We start from the raw sequence: 5906 nt of genomic DNA on the forward strand, positions 1-5906 counted from the left end.
AATCCACAGCCTATTCAACCTCTCCATAAAGCTGAAACCTTCGAATCCCAGTAACATTCTTGTAAATCGTTTCTGAACCATCTCAAGTTTAACAACATCTTTTCTATAGCAGGGAAACCAGAATGGAATGCAATATTCTAAAAGTGGCCTCACCAATGTCCTGTACAGTCACAGTGTGACAACCCAACTCCTATACTCAATGCACTGACTAAGGAAGGCAATTGTGCTCAAATGCCTTCTTCACCATCCTCTCTACCTGCAACTCCATCTTGAAGGAAATATGCACGTGTACCCCTAGGTCTCTCTGTTCAGCAACACTTCCTAGAGCCAAACCATTAACTGACGAATTCCTGCCCTGATTTGCCTTACCAAAATGCAACACCTCACATTTATCAAATTAAACTCCATCTGCCGCTCCTCAGTCCATCAGCCCATCTGATCAAGGTCGCGTTGTACTCTGAGATAACTTTCTTCACTGTCCACTACACCACCTTCAAACATGAGATAACAAGAGTTCAGAGACAGTATGTTCCAATTAGGGCGAAGGGCAAAGCTGGTAGCTGTGGGGAATGCTCGATGACTAGAGAAATTGGGGTTCTAGTCAAAAAAGGGGGCATATGTCACTCTTGACAGCGAGAATCAAGTGAATCCCTAGAGGAATATAAGGGCAGTAGCATCATGCTTAAGACAGAAAGCAGGAGGACAAAAAGGAGGCACGAGATATCTTTGGCAAATAGGGTTAAGGAGAATCCAAGGAGATTATACAAATACGTTAAGGGCAAAAACGTAACTATGGAAAGAAAAGGACCCCTTAAAGATCAACAAGGCCATCTATGTGCGGAACCACAAGGATGGATAAGATACTAAACAATTATTTCATGTTAGCATTTGCTTTGGAGAAGGACATAGAAGCTAGAGAACTTGGGGAAATAAATAGTGATGTCTTGAAAAGTGTCCATATTACAGAAGAGGAGATGAAGGACATTGCTAGCAATTTCTATGAATTCAACAATAAATAAAGGGGAACCAGTAGATGTAATGCATTTATATTTATTAAAATACCCTTGATAATATTTCACATGTCAGGCTACTTCATGAGGTAAAATCTCATGATATTGTGGGAAGTAATATTAGTATGGATAGAAAGTTAGCTTACTAATGGACAATAGTTGAGATAAAGGTATATAATGATAACCTATAACTAGTGAGTGTGACAGGTATCAGTGCTGGGTCACAATTATTTACAATATATATCAATGACTTGGATGATAAAAATGCATGTAATGAAGCCACGTTTGCAGATGACAGAAAAAATCGATGGACAGTTAAGTGCTGAGGCGACACAAAGTATCCATACAGGGACATAAACAGGTTAAGTGAGTGGGCAAAAACTTGGCAATGGAATAGCATGCAGGAAAATGTGATATTTTACACTTTGACAGAAAGAATAGAACAGCTGCTGATCAGTCCACAGTCCATGTGGACTTGGTGATTTCTGTACTCCTTATTACCCATATTACTGTATGCTTGGCAACTTCAGCTGATCCCACTTTAAAGTACCTGCACTTCACAGGTCTTTCTCACCAGTCAGGAGAAGGAAGCAGTCAGAGAGACAGGACTTAACATGGTGAGGTTTAAAGCTTCAGTCATTATGTGGTGTCTGAATGTTTGTGAAGTGCAGTCCATCATGTTAGTCACCAGGTTGAGGCCCCTCCAGTTCACCATCAGGACTTCTGTGTTTCTGTCAACGAAATTGCTGCTGGCTTCCCCTTCTGGGTCCTTTTTTTTCTATTCCAGTGGTGCAGGACCACAGTGTGAAGGGCAGTTCCTAGTTTGTAAAACCTGAAAGGCTGTGGGGTTAGGCTTTAATTAGGACTCAATGAATGTTGTAAAGTCCAGCAGTGGTGAGAACATCCGCCAATCATGCCTCACGATTAGATGAGCTGAGCATCACAGAGGCCAGTTACTTAATTAATGAGCCGAATAGCAGATGTAAGAAAAGTTGCTCCAAGCCATGGCGGACCAACTGCCACGAATCACCTCTATAAAAACAGTTTGCCTGAAAACAGGAAAATTAAGCCCACGGTGTCAATAATGTGCAAAGCCCTCACCTCTAATCATTGTCTACTCCAATTTACATTACCCAGGACCTGTCAAATCTAACAGAGTTCAGAACAAAGAATTTTTTTCTTTGGTTGTTGACATCTTTCTGGATGTTGACAGTGATGAAATTTGCCCTGCCAGAACCAGCACACTTGTTGAAACTGCTGGTGGAACAGTGACTGCTGACTCAACAAGTCAAAGTGAAACATTGACACCAAGGGCTTTATTAAAGAAGTGTCCCTTTGACAAAATATATACTGAAATTGGATTTACTTGAATTAGATCATCCTAATACCATCAGCTAAAGTATGCAGTCACGTGCTGTCAAATTACATTCAAAATCCACATTTTCAAAACAAACAAATGTAATTAAGAGAAGGATAAACTGTCTGAATTTTTCAGGAGAACATCAACACAGAGATTCACATTCCAGGCATTTTTGTACTTTGCTGATTGCCATAATAAAATCCTTTGAAGCCTTGGTTAGTTACAGCAAAATCAGAAAAGGCTCTGAGGAATCATATTCCACACATCTGCAGATATAGTGAGCATGATGCTTGGAGAGAGAGTCAGGAAATAAATTGTTGGTCTCATTATCAAAAAATACAATGTCATGTTAAATTAATGACATGGCCAATGATAACTGAATGAGTGAACTGTATCATTAGAAGGTTATATTTGCTGCATGGCTGGACAACTGCACAGACATGGAGAGCTCAGCTTACACTCTTGTCCTTGTATGGTTTTACAAATGTGCAATGCAGGAGGACATTTTGTTTTACCAGTGATTACCTTCCAGAAAATCAACTGATGAGTTTTTCTAGTTTCTTGACAGCTTATTAAATCATTATGATATCATCTGGTCACATTTATTGGCATGTTCACTGATGGAGCAGATTCACTAGGCAGACACCTTAAAGCAGTGTGATGCATTTCAGTATATACAGGGAAGCACTTATTGCTAAAAGTGAGCATACAAACTTAAAGGAGGTGTACTATACAGTTGATAAGTTTTACAAAAGAATGATGCTTCAATTCCAAAATATTTTTCACTCTATGTGATGACACGATATGGTGTAAAAGGTTGATATGTATATGTAAATAAGGTACCTTCCATCATCATTGGGAAGTGATGTAAGATCACATGTCTGTTAGGTAGTAATTCTCTCAAGAAGAACAATGGTAGAGGCAGAATCTTGTCCTGTAAACTGTTAGTACTGAGCAATTTTAAACAAAATGTAATATTTTCTAACAGCCAAGACTTCTGCTTTCTTTACCAACTCCACTCCAGGCACATCCAAACTGAAATTATGGAATTGTAAGCAAGCACATCAAACAATTGCTCCACTTAGAGTTTCATGTGGTATGTTCTTGGCAAATGTTGGTAAGCTTTGCTCCCAGGTCATTTTAATCTTCATTGACAGCCTTATCCCATTCACTCACCATCCGTATGATGAGACTTAGCTCTCATGACTGAACTACTTGGCAAATATACACTATAATCTGAGAGACTGAGCTAAATGTAGAACTTCAAGATCTGAGCATGTACATATTTAATGCCCAGGACAAAATTAAGTCAACACTAATGGAAGTGAGCCCAGTCACGGGCTGAAGGGCCAGTGAAAAACTCACTTCAGACATTCTGAGGCCACTCGATCTAACTTAAAGTTAGGGGCACTGATTGGAAAGTGTTGGAGAAACTAAGCAGGTCTGAACCAGAGTCAAATTAATAGAACTCAAAGTTAACTTTGTTTTATTCTCTGCAGAAGCTGCCACTCTGCTGAGTTTGTCTAGCACTTTGTCTTTTTTGTTTCTGATCTCTAGGTCCACAGTAATTTGCCTTTGCTTCCCTGATTGGCAACTGGAACTTTGTCCTGGTCAGGAGTAATTTCCTATTTCCTGGATCTGCCGGACAAACAGAAGCTAACCGTGTCACCAGAAACTATGGCTTCTGTCTGATTTACAGGAAGTTCCAGTGGCAGGGTCACCACTGGAGTGAACTAAAGTGAAGTGAGGTGAATCAGGGTCACCAAGGTCAGTCCAGGAACCAGACAGAGAAACTTAGTTTGAAAGGCAGATGGAGGTCTTCATGCATGGGTGACAGGTCATTGTGTTGAACAGGAGTTTCCTGAACAGGAGGCACCCCTTCGCACCAAGTGAGAGGCCACAGATAGGGCTGAAATATTAGGTTGACCACATAACATAGCAGTGACAAGATGATGTTTTGAATTGGCCATTTAAGGGCCTCAATTGATTCTGGTTAGGCCATTATTTCTCAACCCCTACCACTTCAGACTTAATCATGGGTAAGTCAAAGAAATGGGATCTGCTTCCAGTCTGATTATGTGTACCTCTTCTTCTCCCAGCTCATCTCCACAGTGAGCATTAAATTCTGTTGAAGATGAAAAAGCTGGAATTTTGCTCTGGCTTTATGGAAGCAAACACTGATGTTTTCAAGAACATGTTTGAATTCTATTCAAAAAATAAATTAAAGCTTCAAAACCGTGTTCAAGATGGCATAATTACTTCCAAAGGGAAACACAACAGCTGGGTCTACTGCACTGTCACATATGTCTGGAAAAGAACAAATGAATAGATATTATAACTGAAAGCAGACTCAAGATTGAGTTCCAGCATAAGCATTTAGTTGAGTTTTGTGCCTAAATGCTCAGAATTCTCTGAATTGTGAGGTAGGGCTGTCATGGTTTTGAGACTATTTTGTACAAGTTACGTTTATGAGGTTGGATTTTTATGACTGGAATGATACAGAATCACCAATGTCATTGTGTAGAAAACAACTCTGATCCCTATTATTCCAAACGTTATATGTTAAATTACTGATGAGTAGTGCTATTGAGCCATCATACATGGGTGTTGTAACTCACACATTTTGTTCAATATTTGAGCTTTAAAGGAGTTAAAATAGTAACCCCATATAGAAATCTATTAGGAATACTGTGGTCAACTTGTAGATTTGAAAGAGGCCATGCAAGTTTGGAAAGATCTGGTTTATACTGGCAAATGTGCTAAATGAAGAGTCACGGTAGTTCCTTTTGTGTTGAATTTAACAAACATCTGGAAGAGCAACGTATACCTATTTATCATTGAAAAAATTGTATAATGTGCTTGTGAAAAAGAACCTATTCAGTTGTTTTGCATTATGAAAGCCATTTTGTAAAGTAAGCAAAGTATATTTTTGCCACTCCTTTCCAATGAAAGACTTCAGTTTGTGCCAAAATAAAATATCAATGTGCACAAAATGGGTAGGAAAGATTTGATGGGTGGGTGGGGAGAATTTTATTTTTAACAATTTTAAAAGTATCTCCAACCTGTTATGCACATGTCCCTTGTCATTCTCAGTGTCAGGTTTCATGGTGAGAGCATGCTGTACTGTGGTAAGCCAGGCAGGTCATTAGAACATTGAAATTAGGCTGTCACAATGCCACGGGGATCCTGATTAAATGCTTAAAAATTTATCATTGTTGTTTATTCATAGAATTTGGGCGTCACTAGCCAGGTCAGTATTTATTGCCCATTCCTTCTTACTAGGGGTTAGGTAAAAGTCAATCACATTGCTATGAGTCTAGAATCACATGTAGCTCAGAGCAGGTAAGGATGACAGATTTCATTCCTTAAAGGAGTGTGAATCAGGTGGGCTTTTACAACAATCGTCATGGATTTCATTTTCATTTCAAAACCGAAAATCCTATTTCCAGGTTTAATTGAATTTTGCCTCAGTCGAATTTGAACCTATACCCACACAATATTAGATTAGCTTTGGGCTATGGATTGCTGGACTAGTG

Source organism: Rhincodon typus, chromosome 12, assembly GCF_021869965.1.
Source record: "Rhincodon typus isolate 14 chromosome 12, sRhiTyp1.1, whole genome shotgun sequence".
Classification (NCBI taxonomy): Eukaryota; Metazoa; Chordata; class Chondrichthyes; order Orectolobiformes; family Rhincodontidae; genus Rhincodon; species Rhincodon typus.